We start from the raw sequence: 26,682 nt of genomic DNA, 5'->3' as shown, positions 1-26,682 counted from the left end.
CACTCCATCCTTGCCTGGATATTATGTTAATCCTTGTCTTACTGCAATTTCCACAAGTTCTGAAGATTGGGATTGAAACCAGGTCCTGAATTTATGTGGTAACAGCTCTTCCAACTGTGCCGCCCTAGAATTATCCTCAGAAAAGTCATAGGATTAAGTATTAAACAGAATTTGTGCCACAATGGGGGCATTGGGAACTGACCCAAATGCAAGACACAGACACTGAAGTACAAGGAACAGGACTTGACTAGAGTAGGGACATGACAGGATACAGACAAGGAGCAGGGACAAGAATGCAGACTTGGGCTTGAGCCCCGAGCCAGAGACTGGACAAGGACCCAGAACCTTGGTCTTGCCTCGGGCTCGGGCCCCAGAACCAGGCATGGATATGACATGACTGGAGGCTAGGGGTTCTTGAGGCTTGGAGACAGGTTTGGGGTCTTGAGGCTTGAGGCTTGGAGACAGGCTTGGAGTCTTGAGGCTTGAGGCTTGGGGTCTTGGTCTTGAGTCTAGGGTACTTCAAGGCTTGGGTATGGACTCCGAGCCAGAGACTGGGCAAGGACCCAGAACCTGGGACTAGACTCGGGCTCAGACTCCAGAACTAGGCGAGGACAAGACAAGGCTACAGGACTGGACATGGCTTGGGTGAGGAACTCCTGGGTAGGGCGAGACACAAGGACAGGTAAAGGCACGTGGACAGGACTCGGATAGGACGGGACTAGGCACGGACTGGACGAAGGCCTTCACGAGCATGGAGCCTTGGACTAGAAGAGATGGGAGCATGGAGCCTTGGACTAGGAGAGACAGGAGCGCAGAACACAGAGCCGGGACTCCTCCTTGGGAACAGGATATAGGGCTGGGACTCATACACATAACACTGAACATGGAGACAGATCCCAATACAAGGTGGCAGCAAACGACCGGACCCATCTAGTAAAGGTGAGGACAGAGACAGTTCCCAAAACGAGGTAGCAGCAAACGGTCAGACCTACCTAGCGAAGGCATGGACACAGAGAGACAATTCCACACAATGAAAGACAGTTCCTTATCTTAACCTAACAAGGTGCCGGTCTTGCTCCGGCAGTAAAACTTCAGCAATACAGGCGGGTTATCCAGGCTAGGTGAGCAGGCAGAGCATCAGGCGAGGCATCCAGGCAGAGAGTCGGGTGAGGGGGGAAAGACAAGTAGGGAAACAGAACAGTCCAGCAGCAAATCCCTGGTTTGCAGAGGTATTCATGTCTCAACCCCAAAACGAGAATCATATGCCCACAACAGCAACTGGGGAAAACCAGAAACCCCAGAACAAGGAACCATGGACTGGATCCTGAACCGGAACACAGACTTCCAGGACCAGACCATGACAACTTGATGCTGCCAAGTACAGTATTTTAGGGGAGATGACCAAAAGATTGTACGCAGAAGTAGTTTCAAAGGTGTAACTTAAAAGAATGGATAGGTAGAAAGATTTATGAGGGGTACAAAACTTGGCTAATGTCCTTGGTAGTTGAAGGCATGATCACCACAGGGTTGGAGATGATGAGAATGGGGGTTGATGAATGGGATCACAAAGATCAACGAGACAACATTTCGGCACACACTATTACTAATGAAGTGGATACTGAGTGTATGTTTGCGGTCGTCTGCTTCTGTAGACCATCCACTGCAAGGTTTGATGTGTTGGGCATTCAGAGATGCTCTTCTGTACACTGCTGTTAATACATGCATTATTCAAGCTACTTTTGCCTCCTTATCTTGCTTGTACCTTCTCATTCTCCTCCGACCTCTCTCATTAACAAAGCATTTTTGCCCACAAAACTACCATTCACTGATTTTTTTTTGTTATTTGCTCCATTCTCTGTAAACTCTAGAGACTACAGTGCATAAAAATCCCTGGAGATCAGCAGTTTCTGAGATACTCAGACCACCCAGTCTGGCGCCAATAATCATTTCATGGTCAATCACTTAGATCATATTTCTTCCCCATTCTAATATTCGGTCTGAACAACAACTGAAACTCCTGACCACGTCTGCATGCCTTTATGTATTGAGTTGCTGCCATGTGATTGGCTGATTAGATATTTGTGATAATGAACAGGTATAACTGTGTATCTAGTACAGTGGCCACTGAATGTATGGTGGGAACTATGAGTGAACTGTACAACATATGCTAGCACATAGACAGCAGAGTTTCAGATGACCTCTACTATAGAGCCAGAAAACACAAGGGACGTTGGTCAGCAGTGTATTGTAACATTTGATTGTGTGTGTGGCAAATGCATGGATAATGTGTTAGCCAATCAATGAGCTGAGCATTAGGGAAGTGGGATACCTTTATTTAGAAATACAGCATGGTACAGGCCCTTCGGGTCCAGTGAGTGCTGCCCACTTACACTCGTGTAATCTATTAGCCTATTAACCTGCAGGTCTTTGGGATGTGGGAGAAAACAGATCACCCAGAGGAAACCCATGTGGTCATGGGGAGAATGAACAAACTCCTTACAGACCAGGGTGGGAATTGAACCCTATTCATTGGCACTGTAATAGGATTATGCTAACCCCTATGCTGTTGTGTCACTCACAAGGGATAAGGCAGGGGAATGGGGTTGAGAGGGAAAACATATCGGCCATGATTGAATGGCAAAGCAGTCTTGATAGGTCAAATGGCCTAATTCTGCTCCTGTGCCTAGTGGTCTTATGATCATAAATACTCAATCTCTTACATCACCTATGCACACAGGTGGCTGTTGTGGATCAATTCATGTTGTGGAGGTGGAAACCTGGCATTCCTGGTGGTAATGACATGGATTCATTGCAGAAGCTTGGATACAATCCAAGGGTCCAATCTTATTGCAACAAGTCTGCTCCGCCATTTGATCATGGCCTCCTTTAAAACTATCCATACTATTTACCTCTGCTGCTCTCTATGGTAGTGGGCTCCACATTGTCACCATACTTTGGGTAAAGAAGTTTCTTTTGATTTCCCTTTTAGATTTCATTACTATGACAACTTCTAAATACGTTCTTCCCCACGACAGAGAAACTTCCTCTCTGGGCCGCAAACATGTTCTGGATTAATGAAAAAATTAGCAAATTAAGTGTCCTGGTGGAGTTCACCTTTGAAAGAATTAGATATGATTTTAGAGCCGTGATGGGATGGCAGATACAAGTCTTGGTTTGGTGTTCTCTACTAAAGCCTAGTCACCAACAACCTTAACAAATTGATACAAATATATCATGGAGAGCTTTCTAACTGGTTGCATCATTGGCTGGTTTGGAGGGGCTACTTCAAAGGATTGGAAAAAGCTGAAGGTGCTTGCAAATTCAACCAGCTCCAGCACGGGTGCCAGCCTCCCCATCATCAAGGACATCTTCTAAAGGTGAAGCCTCAAAAAGGCGGCATGCATCATCATGAACAAACATAACCCAGGGCCAGCCATCTTCTCATTGCTACCAGCAGGAAGGAGGTACAGATGTTTTTGGACACACACTCAGTGATTTAGGAACAGCTTCTTCACCTCCTCCATTGGATTTCTGAATAGACTAACCCATGAACACTACCTCACTATTTTATCTTTTCACACCACTTCTTTAACTTTTCTATATAAACATATATTTCTTATTGTAATTTCTAGTTTTCATGTATTTCACTGTACTGCTGCCACAAGACCACAAATTTCACAACATATGGCTGTGATACTAAACCTGATTTTGATTCTATCCATTCATTATGATGACTCCTGTTTTAGTTTGGTTAGCTTAATGCATTCCATGTTCTCTTTAAAGTCAGTTCCCACCGGCACATTTAAGAACATAAAACAAGGTACCTCTTAAATTTTTCACTTCTCACTATGCCCTCTAGTTTTTAGTTTTCCTTCCCTGTGAAAAAAGACTTTGTGTAGCCCAGTCCCTCACAGGCAAAGCCCCTCCCCCCTCATCACCAAACACATTTACAAAGAGCGCAGCTACAAGAATGCAGCATCTATCATTAAGGACCCCATCAGCCAGGTCATGCTTTCTTCTTGCTACTACCATTGGGCAGGAGGTACATGAGCCTTAGGTCCCACAATATGAAGTTCAGGAACAGTTACACCCCTCAACCATCACTTGAACCATTCACTCATCTGAAATCTGAACTGATACCATGACTTATGGACTCACTTGTTAGGGTTCTACAGCTCATGTTCTCAGTATTATTAATATCTTTTTAATTTGCACAGTTCGTCTTCTTTTGCACATTGGCTGTTTGTCAGTCTTTGTGTGTAGTTTTGATTGATGTTTCTCTGTTCTACTGTGAATGCTGCAAGAAAATGAATCTCAAGGTAATATATGGTAATATGTACATACTTTGAAAATAAATTTACTTTGAATTTTAACCTATTCCTTCCCTCCTGTGTAGCCCATAATTCTCCATTTTTCTTACATCCATGTGCCTATCGAAGAATCTCTCTTAAATGTCACTAATGTGATAAGGTGCCCCATGCAAGGCTTATTGAGAAAGTAAGGAGGCATGGGATTCAAGGGACATTACTTTGTGGATCCAGAACTGGCATGCCCACAGAAGGCAAAGAGTGGTTGTAGACGGGTGATATTCTGCATGGAGGTCAGTGTGCCTCAGGGATCTGTTCTGGGACCCCTACTCTTTGTGATTTTTATAAACGACCTGGATGAGGATGTGGAGTGATGGGTTAGTAAATTTGCTGATGACACAGAGGTTGAGGATGTTGTGGATAGTGTGGACGACTGTCAGAGTTTACAGCGGGACATTAATAGGATGCAAAACTGGGCTGAGAAGTGGCAGATAGAGTTCAACCCAGATAAGTGTGAGGTGGTTCATTTTGGTAGTTCAAATATGATGGCAGAATATAGCATTAATGGTAAGACTCTTGGCAGTGTGGAGGATCAGAGGGATCTTGGGGTCCGAGTCCATAGGACACTCAAGGCTGCTGCACAGGTTGACTCTGTGGTTAAGAAGGCATACAGTGCATTGGCCTTCATCAATCGTGGGATTGAGTTTAAGAGCCGAGAGGTAATGTTGCAGCTACATAGAACGCTGGTCAGAGCCCACCTGAGGTACTGTGCTCAGTTCTGGTCGCCTCACTACAGGAAGGATGTGGAAACCATAGAAAGGGTACTGAGAAGATTTACAAGGATGTTGCCTGCATTGGAGAGCATACCTTATAAGAATAGGTTTAGTGAACTCAGTCTTTTCTCCTTGGAGCGACAGAGGATGAGAGGTGACCTGATAGAGGTGTATAAGATGATGAGAGACATTGATTGTGTGGATAGTCTTTTCCCAGGGCTGAAATTGCTAGCAGAAGAGGGCACAGTTTCAAGGTGCTTGGAAGAAGGTAGAGAGGAGATGTCAGGGGTAAGTTTTTTACACAGAGAATGGTGAGTGTGTGGAATGGGCTACCGGTGGTGGAGGTGAGAATGATAGGGTCTTTTAAGAGACTCCTGGATGGCTACTTGGAGCTTAGAAAAATAGAGAGCTATGAGTAAAGTCTAGGTAGTTCTAAGGTAGGGACAGGTTCAGCACTGCTTTATGGGCCGAAGGGCATGTATTGTGCTGTAGGTTTTCTATGTTCCTAATGTGTCAGCCTCAACCACCATCCCCAGCAGCACATTCCAAATACTTCGCACCCTTTGTATAATAAACCTATTCTGAGGTTTTTGGGAACCTGAGCAACTTCTTCTAGTTTGTCCATGAAACAGTTTAATTTCTTCTGTTTTAATGGATCTTTTTTCCTTTTGAAGGTGGCTGGGCTCCTGACAGAGTCCATGATATACAGATGCACTCAAACTGCGGTTCTTCACGCAGTAGGTTCTTGCTCGGAACTCGCCGAGCAGCCTGGCATTTTCGATATCTCCAGCTGTGACCAGGAAGACGTGTGTCTTCGGGGTTTGGCTCTGCGGACGACTCCTCACGAGTGTCACCGACTAAAGCATCACAGGAGATTGAAACATTGAGACAGCGGTGTGCACTGCTGTCGAAATAAACAATGCTGCAGATTGCAACATCAAAACAGTGAGCAGCTGTCATAGTCATAGTCATAGTCATACTTTATTGATCCCAGGGGAACTTGGTTTTCATTACAGTTGCACCATAAATAATAAATAGTAATAGAACCATAAATAGTTAAATAGTAATATGTAAATTATGCCAGTAAATTATGAAATAAGTCCAGGACTAGCCTATTGGCTCAGGGTGTCTGACCCTCCAAGGGAGGAGTTGTAAAGTTTGACGGCCACAGGCAGGAATGACTTCCTATGACGCTCTGTGCTGCATCTTGGAGGAATGAGTCTCTGGCTGAATGTACTCCTGTGCCCACCCAATACATTATGTAGTGGATGGGAGACATTGTCCAAGATGGCATGCAACTTAGGCAGCATCCTCTTTTCAGACACCGCCATGAGAGAGTCCAGTTCCATCCCGACAACATCACTGGCCTTTCGAATAAGTTTGTTGATTCTGTTAGTGTCTGCCACCCTCAGCCTGCTGCCCCAGCACACAACAGCAAACATGATAGCACTGGCCACCACAGACTCATAGAACATCCTCAGCATTGTCCGGCAGATGTTAAAGGACCTCAGTCTCCTCAGGAAATAGAGACGGCTCTGACCCTTCTTGTAGACAGCCTCAGTGTTCTTTGACCAGTCCAGTTTATTGTCAATACGTATCCCCAGGTATTTGTAATCCTCCACCATGTCCACACTGACCCCTCCAGATGGAAACAGGGGTCGCCGGTACCTTAGCTCTCCTCAGATCTACCACTAGCTCCTTAGTCTTTTTCACATTAAGCTGAAGATAATTCTGCTCACACCATGTGACAAGGTTTCCTACAGTAGCCCTGTACTCGACCTCATCTCCCTTGCTGATGCATCCAACTATGCCAGAGTCATCCGAAAACTTCTGAAGATGACATGACTCTGTGCAGTAGTTGAAGTCCAAGGTGTAAATGGTGAAGAGAAAGGGAGACAAGACAGTCCCCTGTGGAGCCCCAGTGCTGCTGATCACTCTGTCGGACACACAGTGTTGCAAGCACACGTACTGTGGTCTGCCAGTCAGGTAATCAAGAATCCATGACACCAGGGAAGCATCCACCTGCATCGCTGTCAGCTTCTCCCCCAGCAGAGCAGGGTGGATGGTGTTGAATGCACTGGAGAAGTCAAAAAACATGACCTTCACAGTGCTCACTGGCTTGTCCAGGTGGGCGTAGACACGGTTCAGCAGGTAGACAATGGCATCCTCAACTCCTAGTCGGGGCCGGTAGGCGAACTGGAGGGGATCTAAGTGTGGCCTGACCATAGGCCGGAGCAGCTCCAGAACAAGTCTCTCCAGGGTCTTCATGATGTGGGAGGTCAATGCCACCGGTCTGTAGTCATTGAGGCCGCTGGGGCACGGCGTCTTCAGCACAAAGACGAGGCAGGACGTTTTCCACAGTACAGGAACCCTCCGGAGCCTCAGGCTCAGGTTGAATACATGGCGAAGTACTCCACGTAGCTGACGGGCACAGGCTTTGAGCACCCTGGTACTGACACCATCCGGTCCTGCAGTCTTGCTTGGGTTGAGACGTTTCAGCTGTCTTCTCACCTGTTCATCTGTGAAGCCCACCGTGGTGGTTTTGTGTGGGGGAGGGGTATAGTCATGAGAGCAGGGTGGGGGACTGTGAGGAAGGGTAGGAGGGGAGAGTGGAATATGTGTTGGTTGGGGGCTGACAACAGATGGCTCATGTGGGGGATGGGCAGGGGCCACAATGTCAAATCTGTTAAAGAACAGTTTAAGTTCGTTGGCCCTGTCCACACTGCCCTCAGCTCCTCTGTTGCTAGTTTGCCGGAACCCAGTGATGGTCCTCATCCCCCTCCAGACCTCTCTCATGTTGTTCTGCTGGAGTTTCCACTCAAGCTTCCTCCTGTACCTGTCTTTAGCCTCCCTGATCCTGGCTTTCAGGTCCCTCCGTATTGCCCTCAGCTCCTCCCTATTTCCATCTCTAAACACCCTCTTTTTAGCGTTCAGGATGTCCTTAATGTCCTTTGTTACCCATGGCTTGTTATTTGAATAACAAAGGACAGTTCTTGTCAGAACATTGCAGTCCACACAGAGGTTGATGTAATCCGTGATGCATTCTGTGAGCCCATCAATATCCTCTCCATGTGGCTCACAGAGTGCCTGCCAATCTGTCACCTCAAAACAACCCTGGAGTGCCTCATAAGCCTCCTCCGACCATTTCCTCACTGTCCTCAAGGTTGCAGGTTTACTCTTCACCAGAGGCACGTAGCAGGGTTTTAGATGCACCAGGTTGTGATCTGACTTTCCCAATGGGAGGAGGGGAGAGGAGCTGTATGCATCCTTAACGTTAGCATACATCAAATCCAGAGTCCTCTCCCCTCTGGTTGTACAGCTCACATACTGTGTGAAGTTGGGCAGTGTTCTAGCCATGGTAACATGGTTGAAGTCACCCAAGATGGTAATGAGGGCAGTCGGGTGCTGGGTTTGTAATCTGGCTATGACGACGTAAATGATGTTACACGCTGATGTCAGGTTGGCAGAGGGAGGGATGTACACAACTACCACAATTGCATGCGAGGTTTCCTTTGGCAAATAATATGGCCGGAGTCCAACAGCAAAAAGTTCAATATCCGGGCTACAGACCTGTTCCTTGATCGTAATATGCCCAGGATTGCACCATCTATTATCTACCAGAACCACCAGCCTCCCTCCTTTGGTCTCCCCTCATCCATCCATCTATCTCTCTCTCTCTCTCTCTCTCTCTCTCTCGTGAGAGAGAGCCTGTCTGAGATGTCGAAGTGTTAGGATGGACAGTAGTTTTTGATGGACTCAAGATCGTGGTCTCTGGGGGCTTCCCTATTGCTTGCATGGTGGGTGATGGGGATTGACGCTTTCGCTGGTAGGGGGAGGGTTAATGCTTTAGCTGCTGCTTGTGCAGTGGGAGGGAGGGTGGGCTTTGGGGTTCTAATGCTTTTTCTGTCATTCATTCTATGGGGTTTTTCTTCTGTCTTGTGGAAGTCTGCAAAGAGTTAGGGTATCACGTTGTATGATGGATACGTGCTCTGATATTAACCATTGACATCTCTGCTAATCCTTTCTCCACTCACCTAAAAAGGATATTCTCTGGTATTAGTCATTGCCACCTAATATGACATCAGATGCATAGCACTGAGACAAGTGGTGAAGAGCTAGGAAGATGGTTTTAAGGAATGGCATAGAGGAGAGGAGAGAAGTTAAGAGACTTAGTGGTGCACATTACATACATCCATATTTATTAGAATATTTGCGGAGGAGCTTTATAACCCTATATTTAAGAGATATTCGGACAAGTGCGTGCACGGATGGGAGGGTATGAAGAGCTATGGTCCAGGTGCAGGTCAATTGGTCTGAGCAGAATAACAGATGGGCCAAAGGGCATGTTTCTGTGCTATAGTGCTCTATGACTCAGATTTTCATCAGCCAGCATTTAAATCCTTTGCGCATTGAATAGACACCTGAAACCACTAAAACAAAATGTTTCTTTTCATCCATGTCCCTATCCGATTGACTGAATTGATCACCGCAGAATTGCCCATCCAACCATGGCAAAAGTAATTTCAAACATGGTCAGCGACCACGTTGAAATGTTAATCCAACCCTGCAGTATGACTGAATGGAACTGGTCAGGCATAAGGTGCTGAACACATGACAACTTGTTGTGCCTGCTGCTTTTAATAGGGATCCAGAAATGAATAACTTTGTGCAGTGGAGCCTGACAGGTGGCGACCTCGCTTCACTTCTGGGAAAGGGTGAGAAGTAATGAAATGCTGGGAATCTGAAAAGGGAAAATGTAGAGAGGTAAATCAGCACCTCCTGGGTAGGGATGCAATATTCAGGCCCAGACCCCTTAGCAGATTGGAAAAAAATCAGAGAAAGGCAACTAGCCTCACTCAAGAGAAGGACCAGTAATATGCTCACATGTTAAACAAGTGGTGGATAAAAAGATTCATTGACTAAAATTTTAAGTGCTGCATCCTGAACATGGGATCCAGTTTTACTTTCTTCCATATTTAACCCATGACACAAAAGCGTGCTATTTCATCCCATCAATTCCATGCCAGAGCAATCACAGTTCCCACTAACCTTCACTAGCACCTATCCTCCCCACCTTCCCATCAACTTCTCCCAAGCTCCTACCACTGACCTGCACACTAGCAACCATTTGCAATGGCCCAGTAACCCACCAGCCCACATATCTTTGGGATGTGGAAGGAAACCCACGCACCCACAGAGAGAACATACACATTTCACACGAACACCACCAGGCTGAACTCAGGTCGCTGGGGTTGTGAGGCAGCTTGGCTAGAGAGTTGAGATTTAATGAGGTCTGCCAAATGGAGCAACAGAAGGGATTAGAAAGACGGACCTCAAGCTAAAGGCAATGGGTATGCTAAAATGCACAAGGTAAGTGGCAACACTGGAGGAGGTTACAGACAGGGAGTTGGGTGGCAATGTGAAAGTTGAGGAATTAGAGGTGGGAGGATGGGAAGGACAGAATCCAATGTAGTAGTTTAGCAAAGATTATAAGGTGCTAGACGAGTGACAGATGGTGTGGGAGAAGTTAATAGAACATGACATAAAACAGCACAAGAACAGGCCCATTGACACCCAATGTCTGTGCTGACCATGAGGCTAAATTAATCTAAACCTATCAGCCCATAGATGATCCATCTTCCTCCATCTTCCTCCATGCTCATGAGTCTATCTAAATACTTCTTAAACACCACTTTCATGTTTGCTTCCACCACCAACCCTGGCAGCAATGACTCTTCTCAATTTTGATGAAGGCTTGCAGATCCCAAACTTTGACTGTTTGTCTTTCCACAAATGCTGCCTGACCTGCTGAGCTTTTTTCCAGCATTTTCTGTTTTTGTTTAAGCCCTTAGGCAGCCTTAGACAAGGATCAGGGACAATGGCAGAACAGGTGGTAAGGATGAAGAGCTAGCAGTAACATAAAGGACAGTGCCCAGTTGATCAACTTTATGGCCCAGCTGACAAATGACATCAGACAACACAGAAGCAATGTGGTGATGGTGGTACAGTTAGTTAGTGGTTCTTTAATATACACACAGTGGCTGATGTAAACAAGAGGATGTCAATTAGAAAGAGAACCAATATCACCAGAAATGATGGAATAAATGGGATAAAATAAACAAAATCTTGTGGTCTAGGCTGTGCCACATTTTTCTGCCTCTCAGTCCGAAGAATCCACACCCCACTGCAGACATCTGAGCTCACTTCTCGGCAGAAACGCAAATCCAGCCTAGGAAACTTTCTGCGAGAAGGCAGAACAGCTTGGTTCAGCCTGAGACAGTGAGCAGGCAGGGCTGGACAAGATAGTGATGTACTGAATGTCAGATGAGAAATGGTAGAGCTGGGTATCATTGGTGAATCTGGAAAAGCCTTTACCACTTCTAAGGAAACCAGAGATGAGCACTAAATGATTGCCTTGCCAGTTATGCTTACATCCCAGGAATGAATTAGGGAAACCATTCATTCAAGTGGAATAGTCTGCAAAGAATTGGTTTCCTTAATCCAGGATTTACTGCTCTCCTTTTAACAATGTCTGCTGGACCTATTTATGAGACTGAAGGGCCCTCGGGATAATTCACTTCTATCACTAACGTACTAACACTGGGGTTCAAATCCTTACCATTCGTTAGACTTTGCTAAGTCTTAGTGACTTATTTTTGATTATAACATTAACCCGTCTTCCCATACAAATCTGCAGAAATGCCTGAGGAAATGTTCTGACATGGACTATATCATTCCTTAACTGCCTTTGCTCATTCTTTACAAATGAGAGGACTCAGTCTTTATAATATGAGAAATCCATCACTGCTTTCTGCTCAACTATTCATTCTTAAGTACAAATGTGTTAATATTCAGGATAAAATAAGACCCAATATCTATTGATGTAATAGCACAAGAATAAATCTTTTGTTATTCCATGCAGAAAATATTACTGGATGCAGTGTACATGCTCATAAAGAAAATGATGTTTCTCTCCCAATTTTCATCAAAGGATTGCATCATATTGTTGAATAATCTGTATGTAGAACCAGAAGATGGCTTAAAAAAAGAGATCTCCTCAAGTAAACCAGCTTCTGAGATATTACATCAAACGACTAGCACATTAAGATTATATTCCTCCAAATTTCAGTTTAGAAAATGAGGATTTAATTTCTAAATAAAGAGCTCTGAAATATTGTCATGATGTCAATGTGTCTCTCGGCATATTATACATATATTGTGCATTGTATTATATGTGAAAATTTGTACAGTGCTTGCAATCTGGCTATCATACATGACGTTTCATGTTGTTTGTTAGTTCCATCTTGTAAATGGTCTGTTGTATATGGATGATGTTATCTCAAAGTGTTTTGTTAGAAATATTCCAAGTCCTTATTCTCTTGTCATTTGATGTCTGTATTTTCAACTCAAGCCATTCGGCAACAATGAAGTACTGTGTGAAGGCTTCTCCCAGTGTACACTGGATGCAGTGGTCACCTTCCAGTGCATCCTCTAGTTGCAAGGGGACGGTGCAGGTCTTGGCCAGCTGGGGAGCGGGTATCACCTGTACGCTGTCCTCGAGCCAGCCGGCACGGAGCCCAAACAGCCGGAACGATGGCCAGTGAAGGCAGGCAGTTCTCGAAATGGGCTCCCCCACCCCCATGACCCCTGATGTTGAAGGCGCAAGTGTTGTCGTTGGAGCACCCACCCAACTCAGACTCAATATGTCACCTCCATCAGGCCGTAACCGTGGGACAAGGAGCTCTAGATGTAGACACCACCGCCTTGCATGCCCCTTGATCAGCTCCTGCACAAAGCTTTCACGGTGGTTTTTCAGGGGATTAAAGCAGGAAGGCTGGATGAGGGTGCACAGGCAGGTGAAGAAGGCATGCAAGGCAAGGCAAGGGCTCAGAGCTGTGCCAAATGAAGCTTCACCACATGTCTCGGGAAGGTCAGGAGGGAAGAACCTGTCACAGAGCAGGAATCACAGATGACCTTCGTGGTTTTCTCTGCCCAGGAAGGACTCTGAAGATCGCAATGTCGGACATCAAGACAATGTTGCCATTGCAACTGGAAGGATCACCCTCCTTTTCCTTTGGGCTCAAGGCGTGCTCCAGGTAACCTCTGGACATAGGTATCCCGTACAGTTTCTCCTGCGTGGAAGCACGGGTTTGTCTCTGTAAGTCTCCAGGCAGCTCTTTCACATTTTGAAATCATTTAACGTTAATAATTTGTAGGTATATTTATGTCGCCATTACGGCATACAGCAAAATGATTAATTGCGCTGATCCAGCACAATATTAGATAGGACTAGAAGAATATTTAATTGGATCTGCAAAATTCCTAACATTTCTTCAGTATCCTCAGAGGGAAGGGGAAGAGGGAAAGTTAGAGAAATCAATGTTCATGCCATCAGGTTTGAGGCTACCAACTGAGCTAACTTCGGTTTAATTTCTTCCCCCTTCGTCCTGGTCTCTTTTCTCATTCCCTCGCCTTCTCTCTGCCCTGATCTCAACATTCACCTGCCAGCTTTTATTCCTTCCCCTCTGCCACCTTCTTATTCCGGCTTCTGTTCTCTTCTTTTTCTAGTCTTGATAGAAGGTCTTAGACCAAAATGTTCCCCTCCAAAGATGCAGATTGACCTGCTGAGTTCCTCCAACATTTTGTGTGTGTTGGACTAACTCAGTTTGCTTTCTCTAGAGCAGTAGATGCTTGTGGAATCTTACTGAAGTGTGTATAACGATAATTGAAGAAGATTCAGTGCAAAGGAAGGACCCATTTCCCTCAGAGCCAGGGACCAAAAGTCAGGGGACAAGGACCAAAAGCAATTGTTCAAAAGATTGGAAAGGGGATGAGGAAATGCATCTTGTGTATTTGAACAGCTGTACTAGAGAGTGAGGTTGCAGAGACAGAATGGGTTGAAAGCCCCATTCCATGTTGTAAGATTTTCTAAGGCTATGTCTTTTTTCCTTCAACAATTGCTTCATGGATTTATGGCAAGTGGCTTCGGAGCATAGAAGAACAGTGGTTAGATTGGAATTGGTGAGGTTTTGTGGTATTGGGATGTATGACGTTCTGGGAGAGTTTGACAAGATGAGTGGTGAGACACTGATGCCCCTGTCTGGAGAGTCTAAAACTGAAGGTCAGAGGTTTTAGGTAAGGCATTGACCATTTAGAACTTACACAAGAGGTATTCTTTCTTCATTCACAGGCTGATAAATCTTTATAATTTCCTCTCTCAAACAGCAGTAGGGTCCTCCAGGTGCTCTGGCTTCCTCCCACATTCCAAAGGCGTTTGGGTTAGAAGGTTAATTAGCTACACGGGTGTAACTGGGTGGCATGGGCTCGTGAGCAGGAAAACCCTGTTACTGTGCTTTATCTCTTTGAGTACTGAAAAACAATGAAATCCATCAGAAAACTCCAGTGGTTCCTCATATTACCCAAGGATACACAGTCTTGGCCTGAAACATCTACTGCTTATTCCCCTCCATAGATGTTACCTAACTCGCTGAGTTCCTCTAGCCAATGTCTGTTGCTCAAAACTTTCAGCATCCGCAGAGACTCTTGTCTTTATGGATGTACTACAGATTAATATGTTTTTTTTCCTTTCACAGAAAGTATCAAAGAATTGTCCTGAGTGACAGTTCAGCTCCCTCTGAAGCAGGTTCTATGCTTGAACAAGTGAAAAACAGATCACAAGGGAAGATATACGCTTTGAAGTAAGTGATCTTAATGGAATTTCAAGATCGAAGACAATTCAGCTCAATTTTTTCGGGTACGGGGGATTGCTTGCATCTGGATTTGTTGAGCTATTAAATAAGGGTATCAACTCTAAGCTGAATTTGAACGAAAACTTTCATGTCATTTTCATATCGTATTGTTGGAATATAATCAAGAAAGACAAGAATTAATTCTGTTAACTGTGAACATAAATTCATTGTTATAATTAATAGATGAAGTCCATCACAAATGTGAGCTTAATTGTTCTATTCTGCTTCTAAATTCAAAGGCAAGTTTACCTTGGCAACAGTCTGAGCCAAACTCTAAACAATAATACTTGGAGTGAAGATGAGAACTTAAGGCTCAGTGATAGACAGCAAAGTTCACAGAAGCTACTTCAATATGATCCCTGTTGATTGTATAGCTTGTCTTCTCCCCATCTAGTTTCCCCTTTCTCGTCAATTTCCCTCAGAATCCAAATACCTATTAATCAGTCTTCAATGCACTAAAAAATATCACTACAATTCAGTACTGTCTCCCTCTCCCACTTCTCTATTTTTCCATTCCTCAATCTGGTTCCCCTCTTACCCCTTCTCCTCAGCTGCCCAACACCTCTGTCTGGTGCCCCTCCTCCTTCCCTTTCTCCTATGATCCACTCTCCTCTCCTATCACATTCCTCCTTCTTCCTCCCTTTACCCCTTCTACCTATTCCCTCTCAGCTTGTCACTTCATCAACCCCCCCCCCCCGCCGACCTACCTTCCCTCTCACCTGGTTTCACTAACACCTGCCAGCTTGTACTCCTTCCCCTTTCCACCCTTTCTTATTTATCTTCTTTCTCCTTCCTTTCCCATCCTGATGAAGGCTCTCAGCTCAAAAATACCTTCTGTTTATTCCTCTTCTTTGATGCTGCCCTACCTACTGCATTCTTCCAGCATTTTGTGCAGTTGGGTGGTTCTATTATTTCGGGTACTAGTGAGACAACACCTGGAGGACAGTGTCAGTCGCCCGTTTAGAAGAGGATATCGCTATGTTTGCAGTAATTTATCAGACCTGGATGCCTGGAATGTTTAGGTTGCCTTATGAGGAAAGGTCAAACGGACGAAGTTGGTGTGCGCTGGACTTTAGGAAGGTGAGAGGTGACTCAGTTGAATCAGCTCAGATCCTGAAGGGTGTTGACAGGGTTGATGTGGAGAGGACTTTTCCTCTGTGGGAGAATCTAGGTCTAAGGGTCAAAGTTTAAAAATAAAGGGTCATCCATTTAAGGTAGAGATTATGTGATTTTTCTCAGAGTTGTGAATCTTTGGAACTCTCTTTCTGTAAGGACAATGGAAGTACAATCTTTGAATATTTATAAGGCAGAAGTAGATAGATATTCGATAGACGAGGATGTGAAAGATGAGTAGGGGATAGGGTATAGAGTAGGTTGGAATGCGGAATTAAGGTTGCAGACCCCCTCCAGTTCGCCTACCAACCCCAACTAGCAGTTGAGGATGCCATTGTCTACCTGCTGAACCGTGTCTACACTCACCTGGACAAGCCAGCGAGCACTGTGAGGGTCATGAATTTTGACTTCTCCAGTGCGTTCAACACTATCCGCCCTGCTCTGCTGGGGGAGAAGCTGACAGCGATGCAGGTGGATGCTTTCCTGGTGTCATGGATTCTTGATTACCTGACTGGCAGACCACAGTACGTGTGCTTGCAACACTGCGTGTCAAACAGATTGGTCAGCAGCACTGGGGCTCCACAGGGGACTGTCTTGTCTCCCTTTCTCTTCACCATTTACACCTCAGACTTCAACTACTGCACAGAGTCTTGCCACCTTCAGAAGTTTTCTGATGACTCTGCCATCGTTGGATGCATCAGCAAGGGAGATGAGGCTGAGTACAGGGCTACGGTAGGAAACTTTGTCACATGGTGTGAGCAGAATTATCTGCAGCTTAATGTGACAAAGACTAAGGAGCTGGTGGTAGACCTGAGGAGATCTAAGGTACCGGTGACCCCTGTTTCCATCCAGGGAGTCAGTGTGGACATGGTGGAGGATTACAAATGCCTGGGAATACAAATTGACAATAAACTGGACTGGTCAAAGAACACTGAGGCTGTCTACAAGAAGGGTCAGAGCCGTCTCTATTTCCTGAGGAGACTGAGATCCTTTAACATCTGTCAGACGATGCTAAGGATGTTCTACGAGTCTGTGGTGGCCAGTGCTATCATGTTTGCTGTTGTGTGCTGGGCAGCAGGCTGAGGGTAGCAGACAGCAACAGAATCAACAAACTCATTCGTAAGGCCAGTGATGTTGTGGGGATGGAACTGGACTCTCTGATGGTGGTGTCTGAAAAGAGGATGCTGTCCAAGTTGCATGCCTTCTTGGACAATGTCTCCCATCCACTACACTGGTTGGGCACAGGAGTACATTCAGCCAGAGATTCATTCCACCGAGATGCAACACTGATCATCATAGGAAGTCATTCCTGCCTGTGGCTATCAAACTTTACAACTCCTCCCTTGGAGGGTCAGACACCCTGAGCCAATAGGCTGGTCCTGGACTTATTTCCATCTGGCATAATTTACATATTATTATTTAATTATTTATGGTTTTATATTGCTATATTTATACTCTATTCTTGGTTGGTGCAACTGTAACGAAACCCAATTTCCCTCGGGATCAATAAAGTATGTTTACCTATCTAGATCAACCTATTGAATGGCAGACCAGGGTCAAGGGGCCAAATTACTTACTCCTGGTCCTAATCCTTGTATTACAATGCACAGTCATAAAGCAATACAGCACAGACATGGAGTGTTCAGCCTAACCCCTCCATGCTGACCATGGTGCCCACTCAGCTGCTCCCAATCTCCTGCAGTCAGCCCATATCGCTCTAAGCCCTGCCCCTTTCCAGTGCTTCTTAAATGATCCTATGGTACATTTCTCAACCACTTCCTCTGCCACCCCATTCTATAGATACAGGTATACTACCCTCTGCATGAAAAGCATTCCCCTCAAGTCCTCTCAAAGCTTTCCCATCTCACCTTACACTTAATTCTGCATTCTTTCTTCTATCAATAATCTGCATACTTTCTTTTCTACTACCCTAAATGTACTTAGGTACGAATTATATTTCCTAGCAACCATCATAACGTGGGTAAAATGGCAGCCACTTTGATTCCACAAAGACAGACATGACCATGACCAGATCAAGGAGGGTGTTTGAGAGATGCACACTGGGACAAGGCAGTGAAGAGATCTCTTCAACTTTCATTTGAAATTTATCTTGGGTTTCCTTAGAGAGGGCACAGCACTCCATGCACTGCATAGTATCAGGCTACATTTTAAATCCAGGTTATAGGGATTATCCCCCTGCACCCAACTTGTGCCAATTTCACTTGGCACTGAAGAATGGCATAAAGATTTTCTAGTTGTTTAAAATTGCCTAGTTTAAGATGATGACAAGGGTGGGTGGGTAGATAGAAGTAAATCATTTACTCTGGTGCTGAAGTTCAAAACAAGGCAGGGTAGATGGGCATGCTGGGGGCACCCAAAAGTGGGTGTCAACCTGGTCAAACTGCAACGCAGGACTACGGAGGTGGTAACCAGCAAGAGCAGCGTGTAACAGGAAGGGCTAATTGATATCACAACAGTGGATCAAAGATAAAGATTGAAATAGGCATTATTTGTCACATACACATCGAAAAATCAAAACATGCACTGAAATGCGTCATTTGCGCCAATGACCAAGCAGTCCAAAGAAATGCTAGGGACAATCCGCAAATATCACTGCGCTTCTGGCGCCAACATAGCATGCTCTCAACTTACTAATCCAACCCATCCGTCTTTAGAATGTGGGATGAGGCCACAGCACCCGGAGGAAACCAACAGATCACAGAGAGAGCGTACAAACTCTTTACGGTGAAATTAAGCTTTGATCACTGACTGTTGGCGCTGTAACATGTTACACTAACCACTACGCTGTCACGTCCTGCAAAGCTTTGCGGTCCTGTCACATTACCGGATGACTGGAAAATTGCAAATATTACTCCGCTATTTAAGAACGATGGGAGGCAGCAGGAAGGAAACTATAGACCTGTTAGCCTGACATCAGTGGTTGGGAAGTAGTTGGAATTGATTGTTAGGGATGAGATTACAAAGTATCTGGAGGCACATGACAAGACAGGCCAAACCCAGCATGGTTTCTTGAAAGGAAGATCCAGCCTGACAAACCTACTCTAATTCTTTGAGGAAATTACAAGCAAGACTGACAAAGGAGATGTAGTAAATGTGGTGTACTTGGATTTTCAGAAGGCCTTTGACAAGGTGCCGCACATGAGGCTGCTTTGCAAGATGAGAGCCTACAGAATTACTTTATACTTTATTGTTGCCAAACAATTGGTACTAGAACGTACAATCATCACAGCACTATTTGATTCTGCGCTTCACACTCCCTGGATTACAAATATTAAAGATATTAAAAATAGTTAAAATCAGTAAATATTAAAACTTTGAATTATAAATCATAAATAGAAAATAGAAAAACGGGAAGTAAGGTCCGGATATTTGGAGGGTACAGCCCAGATCCGGGTCAGGATCCGTTCAGCAGTCTTATCACAGTTGGAAAGAAGCTGTTCCCAAATCTGGCCGTATGAGTCTTCAAGCTCCTGAACCTTCTCCTGGAGGGAAGAGGGATGAAAAGTGTGTTGGCTGGGTGGGTCGTGTCCTTGATTATCCTGGCAGCACTGCTCCGACAGCGTGCAGTGTAAAGTGAGTCCACAGATGGAAGATTGGTTTGTGTGATGTGCTGCACCGTGTTCATGACCTTCTCCAGCTTCCTTCGGTCTTCGACAGGACAACTTCCATACCAGGTTGTGATGCACCCTAGAAGAATGCTTTCTACAGTGCATCTATAAAAATTAGTGCGGGTTTTAGGGGACAGGCCAAACTTCTTTAGTTTTCTCAGGAAGTAAAGGCGCTGGTGGGCCTTCTGGGCAGTGGACTCTGCTTGGTTGGACCAAGTCAGGTCATTTGTGATATTGACCCTAAGGAACTTAAAGCTTTTGACCTGTTCCACTTGCACACCACCGATGTAAATTGGGTCGTGCGGTCCGCTACTCCTTTTGAAGTCAACAACCAATTCCTTCGTCTTGCTGACGTTGAGGGATAGGTTATTGTCTTCGCACCATGCCACCAGGTTCTTAATTTCCTCTCTGTACTCAAACTCATCATTACCCGAGATACGGTCTATGAATTACAGGGAAGTTGCTAGCATGGGTGGAGCATTGGCTGGTTGGCAGAAGCAGAGAGCGAGAATAAAGGGATCCTATTCTGGCTGGCTGCCGGTTACCAATGGAGCTCTACAGGGGTTGGTGTTGGGACCACTGCTTTTTACGATGTATGTCAATGACTTGGAGTATAGTATTGATGGATTTGTGGCTAAATTTGTCAATGATACAAAGATAGGTGGAGGAGCAGGTAGAGTTGAGGAAACAGAGAGCCAGCAGAGAGACGTAGATAGTTTAGGGGAATGGGCAAAGGTGGCAAATGAAATACAATCAAAAAGCCGAAGGGTCTCGGCCCGAAGCGTCGACTGTACCTCTTCCTATAGATGCTGCCTGGCCTGCTGCGTTCACCAGCAACTTTGATGTGTGTTGCTTGACATTGGAGAGGGTTCAGAGAAGATTCACAAGAATGGTTCCAGGAATGAAAGGGTTACTGTATGAGGAACTTCTGGCAGTTCTTGGGCTGTATTCCCTGGAGTTCAGGAAAATGAGGGGGCATCTCACAAAAACATTCCAAATGTTAAAAGGCCTGAACAGATCAGATATGGCAAAGTTATTTCCCATGGTAGGGGATCTAAGGACAAGAGGGCACAACTTCAGGATTGAAGGATGTTGTTTTAGAACTGAGATGCAGAGAAATTACTTTAGTCAGAGAGTGGTAAATCTGTGGAATTTTTTTGCCACAGGTGGCTGTGGAGGCCAAGTCATTGGGTGTACTTAAGGCAGAGATAGATAATTTCTTGATTAGCCAGGGCATCAAAGGGTATGGGGTAAAAGCAGGGGAATGAGGATGACTGGAAGAATTGGATCAGCCCAGGATTGAATGGCGGAGCAGACTCGATGGGCCTAATGGCCTGGTCCTGCTCTTATATCTTATGGTCTTATCTGCTCACAAACTGTGATGATGATTAAACGGCTAACGAGGTAGGGTGCTCAGCAATGCTGAGGTGCCTTGTGCAAGTGTTAGAGAGAATACTGAACTATTTACAACCACATTCAGCCAGAACTGGAGAGTGGGTGAGCCACCTTGACTTCTCCTGAGATTTCCAACCCACTTCATGAGAGAGGCGAGATTTCAGCCAACCCAATGTGATATGAGGAAATGTCTGGGGCCACGGATGCAGCAAAGATCCTGGCGCCAGACTTTCTCCCAGCTGGAGCACTAAAAACCCACACACTAGAACTGGCTGTACCACTAGTCAGGCTGTTTCACTGCAATTACAACACTGACATCCAGTACAATATTGCCCAGATACATCCTGTTTGCAGCAAGGGGGGAGTCTCATTGAAACCTATCGAATGTTGGAAGACCTAGATAGAGTGGGCATAAGGAGGAGCTTTCATATTTGGGGGAATCTAGGACCAGAAGGCGCAGACTTGGAATAAAAGGATGTCCCTTTAGAACAGAGATTTTTTTTAATTCTTTAATTCAGAGATACAGCGCAGAGCAAGCCAATAAGCCACACCCAACAGCCCACCAATACTTAACACTAGCCTTATCACAGGACAATGTAAAATGACTATTTAACTTACTAACCGTTAACATGTTTGGACGATGGTAGTTGCCTTTTTTGAGAATCGATAGTTTTGCTCAAAGTAATTAACAATTTCCTGTAAGTGGAGAAAAGGATAAATATTTTTAAACTATTTCTTTGGGACCTTTGCTGTTACGTATGAGCAGAGCAAAAACGACAACACAGTAATGTGACAGAACGTTTTTACTCAATCATGTTAATAACAGTACACACGAGGCAACTTACAGAGTGGGAACAACAAACTGAGCCCACGAGACAAAGGACATGCACACTCAAAAGCCTGTGACAAAAGAAAGATCCTTCGCACATCGGAGGCCTAATCGATTCACCACACTATCAAACGGCCGCATGCGTATCTGTCACATTCTCACAATCGATCTGACATGGTACTTCTGTCAAGTGGACTCTTCCCCGTTCAATCACTGCAAATTCTTCCAAACCATTCAACTTTCTGAAGTCTCTGTATTCTTAATTCTTGTGAATTGCATGAATCCAAACACTATTACTTCATAAGTGTTTGCTGCAGTAGCATAGCATTTAGTGCCACGTCTTACAGCACTAGCTGTGAGATCAGGATTCAACCCCGCCGATGTCTGTATGGAGTTTATTTGATCCTTCCTGTGACCACGTGAGCTTCCTTCAGATGTTCCGATTTCTTCCCACATCCCAAAGATGTACAGAGTGGGGTTAGTGAGTTGTGGGAACATTATGTTGAACCCTGAAGCATGGTGACACCTGTCGGCTGTTAAGAACGATCCTCACTGATTTGATTTGACACAAAACTGACACATTGTATATTTTGATGTACATGTCACAAATAAAGCTAATCTTTCTTTTTTCCTTTTCTTGTCTTTATTTCTTCTTTCTGTCTGTATTTTTAAATTTCTATTCCATTGAAACCTGCCTCATTGGATCAGCTTTCTCCTTCTGTAGGTGGGTTATAAAATTCCTTGTGCCATTTTACTGTGGCAATGATATCATAAAAGTTAATTATTCAGTCAATTGTTTTTTCCTCTAAGTTTAATTGACTGTCTCACATTGTCTTCGATTATGATTATTGGATTGTCAGCAAGGTAAAGTGCTAACCAGAATCATGTGAACACAAGATTTGGTCTTTGATTCCAGCCCACCATCATAAGCTGATGATATCAAGGCTGAAGGCTGGAGATTGGCATTCTCTTGGTTTTTGGACATTTGGAGGTTCCACAACATGAGTTGGTGGCTCACTGTTAGCATGCCTCATTTGGTTTCTGTCGATTCGGCAGTCTGGGGGTGATGGTGTATGGTTTTGAGCCAGTGGCTGGTTTACCAGCTTCCCCTTTGGATTTCCCCTTGCCATTCTCCACTGCCAAATTCTGAGACAGACTCCCAAACTCGACTTACAGTTTGTTTTCTGCCACATGGTAACCAAAGGACTCTCCTTCAGAAGGGCTCTCAGTTTGTCTATTGTGTCTTTTGAAATTCCTGTCTTTGAAACAAAAATGCAATGACTCTCTGCCTCCTCATTTGCACTGCCTGTTTCCCATTCCACCTCAGATTTCTCTTCTTCCCTTTTGCTCTTTCCTTCCTGCTTTCCGTTCCCCACTTGCTCCCGAGCCGTCTCAGTTTGGGCTGTGGTGCCAGTGACTATTGAGAGACTTGATCAATGAAGGTAGAAATGTCCTGGTGAGCTTGCTATGTGTTTCACTTCAACTCTCTCCCATTCCAGGGGTGACATATATTTCCCATTGACCCCGACGCCCCATGCAGGACATCCCACTGCCATCAGCTTTATACGTCACCTCAGATGCCTCCTGTCAATGAGACAATGTAGTTGGTTATCAGTGGGTGGAAGGAACCTAACTAGGACTCTAAATATTCCTCTTGAGCAATAACTCAAAGGACTATTTGAGATATGCTGCTTTAATCTGCTTCATTGTTTTGGGTCCGGTATCTAAGGAAGGATGTGTTGGCCTTCGAAGGTCCAAAGGAAGTTCACAAGAATGATCCCAGAATGGACAGAATTCATGTACGAGAAGCGTTTGATGGCTCTGGGCCTGTACTTGGAGCTGAGAAGGATGAAGGGAGATCTCAGTTAAATGTACAGAGTACAGAACAGTCTGAATGGGGATGCGAAGAGGATGCTTCCAATAGTAGAAGGATCTGTAGGCATGGCCTCAGAATAAAGGCATGTCCCTTTAAAATGGAGAAGAGGAGGAATTTCTCCAGCCAAAGAATGGTGAATCTGTGGAATTCATTGCTGCAGAACGCTGTGGAGGTCAAGCCACTGGGTGTAATTAAAGCAGAGACTAATAGGTTCTTGATTGATTAGAGGGTTAAGGGTTATGGGGAGAGGTGGAAAAATGGGGTTGAAAATTAAATCAGTCATTATTGAATGGAGAAGCACTCAATGGGTCAAATGGCCTAATTCTGCTCCTATATATTGCAACTTTATATAAGATGTTTGCCTGAAATGATGTTAAAACCAATTGTTCTTCATTAAGAACACCGAGAATTTTCTCACTTTTCAAGTACAACACACCAGTGAACTGCTTCCGCTCTATCTCTTTTAACTTTTGATTTACCCGGGTCGTCTCACACCCTTCCCCCACGTGAGCCCCCTAACACCCAGCTTTTGCCCTTCCCCATCTGCTCCTCCCACTGAGTCTCCTATTCCTTCCCTCCACTGTTCCCATCTGTCCACCATCCCTCTGTGAATTCTGCTCCACTCATTATCATCCTCTCCTATCAAATTACATCATCTGCAGCCACCATCTATCACCTCCCATCATCAGTCACCAACTCCACTCTCCTCCCACCTGAATCCATCTGTCAATCAACCCCTCCTCATCCAAGTCCACCTACTGCACTCCAGCTTCTGCCTCACCCCTTCCCATCCCCTCTTTATACTGGCTACCTCCTCTCTTTCAGTCCACGCGAAGCTGCCATTTCCCTCCACAGATACTGCTTGGCTGGCTGCTCATCCAGCAGTTCAGTTTTTAACAACACACTACTGTATTATGTTATGCTCTGTCTGAAAAGCATATTTCACTAGTGTAATTCAAAAGTAGATAGATGGTTAAAGAGAAAATATAATTGCAGGCCTGCTGTGAAGGAGCAGGAGACGGAGACAAACTGGATTGTTTTTTTAACACACGTCCAATGGACTGCATTGTACTGTATTCTATAAAACCTTATAATATCATCTTGCTTGATAAATTCACAAACTGTGACACAATATCTACATCACTGTCTATGGGCTCACACTGAACCATCCTCTCCGTCCATTACTGGGCATGTCCCCATCTCTACTCTTGAAATTCTGTGGACTTGAATCTGTCAGTAAAATATGAATTGAGACACAGCAACATTGGTCCAACTAAGAAGGGTTTCTCAACATCTAAAAGCTTAAGAACAGAGGTTATGCATTCTTCCACTCTGTTCCAATTTTTAATCAGCTTGACTTATATCTTTGCTCCTTCCATCCACATTATTTCCATTAACTATAAGATACACTTTATCGACACAAATTGATGACATTTTCTATTGACCTGCTGCCTCAAGAGCGATTTTGGTGAGAGTTTTATTCTGTCTGAAGAAATGTTTTGTGACATCGCCAGAGGTTCTGCTCTCACTTTACCGTTGCTCCCCCTTATTCTGTACTCTCCCACCAAAGGATTTGGTTTCTTTCCATCTGGCATCTCACCAAAAACACTGCAGTCAGGTCACCCGTGTAAGCTTTTATACGTGAAGGTTTTCAAGATAACTGTGCACTTGAGGTCCAAGTGTCATCCTGTTGTCCCACTTGAAGACCCTCACTCAAAGTTTTAGGAGCAGCTTCTTTCCTTCTGCTATCAGGTTTCTGAATGGTCCATGAATGATGAACACTACCTCCTTATTCACTTTCCTTTGCACTATTTTTTTTAAATTTATAGCAAATTTGTCTTAACTGTACTGTTATTGCAAAACAATAAATTTCATGCCATGTACTGTAGGACAGTGATAATAAACCAGATTCTGAGTCTAGTTCTCTTGGACTGTAACGGTAAGGCTCAAAAGCACTTCACCTTCCACCCAGCCAAATTGCAGCTTCCTGGACTCAATAAAGTAACTTGATTTCTCAGCCCATATTAGTAATCCATCTGTGATATTGGCTCAGATGCTTTGCTTTTTTTTTCTTTGCCTGGCAGTGGGGCACATACCAAGCCTGGCCTGCTCTCCAGGTCTTCTTCTCTGCATTTCACTCCATTGTTTTGTGTACCTTCTCACCCTCCAACTGCTCCCACTCCCTCATTGACCAGAACTGAACACAAGACTCCAAGTGTGGACTACCCACAGTGTTATCGAGCTGCAACGTTACCTCATGGCTCTTGAACTCATTCCCCAAACTGCTGAAAACCAACACTCCATTCACCTCCTTAATGATCCATCAACTGATTTACAGCTTAGCCTGCCCCCTCGTGGTCACCCTGATTTTACCCTCTCTGAGGCATCACCTCTCCCCTTTCCTCCTTGCAGCTCAAGCTCCTTTTGCCTCCTTTCTACTTCTGATGAGTGAAACACTAATTCTGATTCTCGTCCCTCGGATTAGGTCCGACCTGCTGAGCACTTCCAGCATTTTCTATTTTTTTAATAGTGAAAATGCTTTCTTCCGTTCAGTGTTTCTTGATAATTCTGAGTCATCCATCTGACTCTTATTGCTGGAGCTGCACCACCTCTCCATCCTCAATTTTAAAGGACTTTCTGCACTTACAATATTCACTTACAAGATTCCAGATTATTAGAAAGAAATATGATGGGAAAATACACTTTGTTTTTAAGAGTAGGATACTTTTATTTTATTTAGTGGTGCAGCATGCTGCCCAATTATACCCATGTGACCAATTAACCCATTAACCCGTATCTCTTTGCAATGTGAATGGAAACCAGAGCACACAAAGGAAGCCCATGTGGCCACTGGGAGAAATTAACTCTTTAGGTGAAGGAAAAGCAGGGTCTGGGGCAGATTCCAACCTCACCCTTTTTCATATTAATTAAGCCGAACAAAGTCCACAAATATTCCAGACATCAAAACTGAGGAACTCTATCCCCTTAATCCCCTTCAACTACTCTAGGTT

Source organism: Mobula birostris, chromosome 2 (genome assembly GCF_030028105.1).
Source record: "Mobula birostris isolate sMobBir1 chromosome 2, sMobBir1.hap1, whole genome shotgun sequence".
NCBI lineage: Eukaryota > Metazoa > Chordata > Chondrichthyes > Myliobatiformes > Myliobatidae > Mobula > Mobula birostris.
This window is presented reverse-complemented; position numbering follows the sequence as displayed.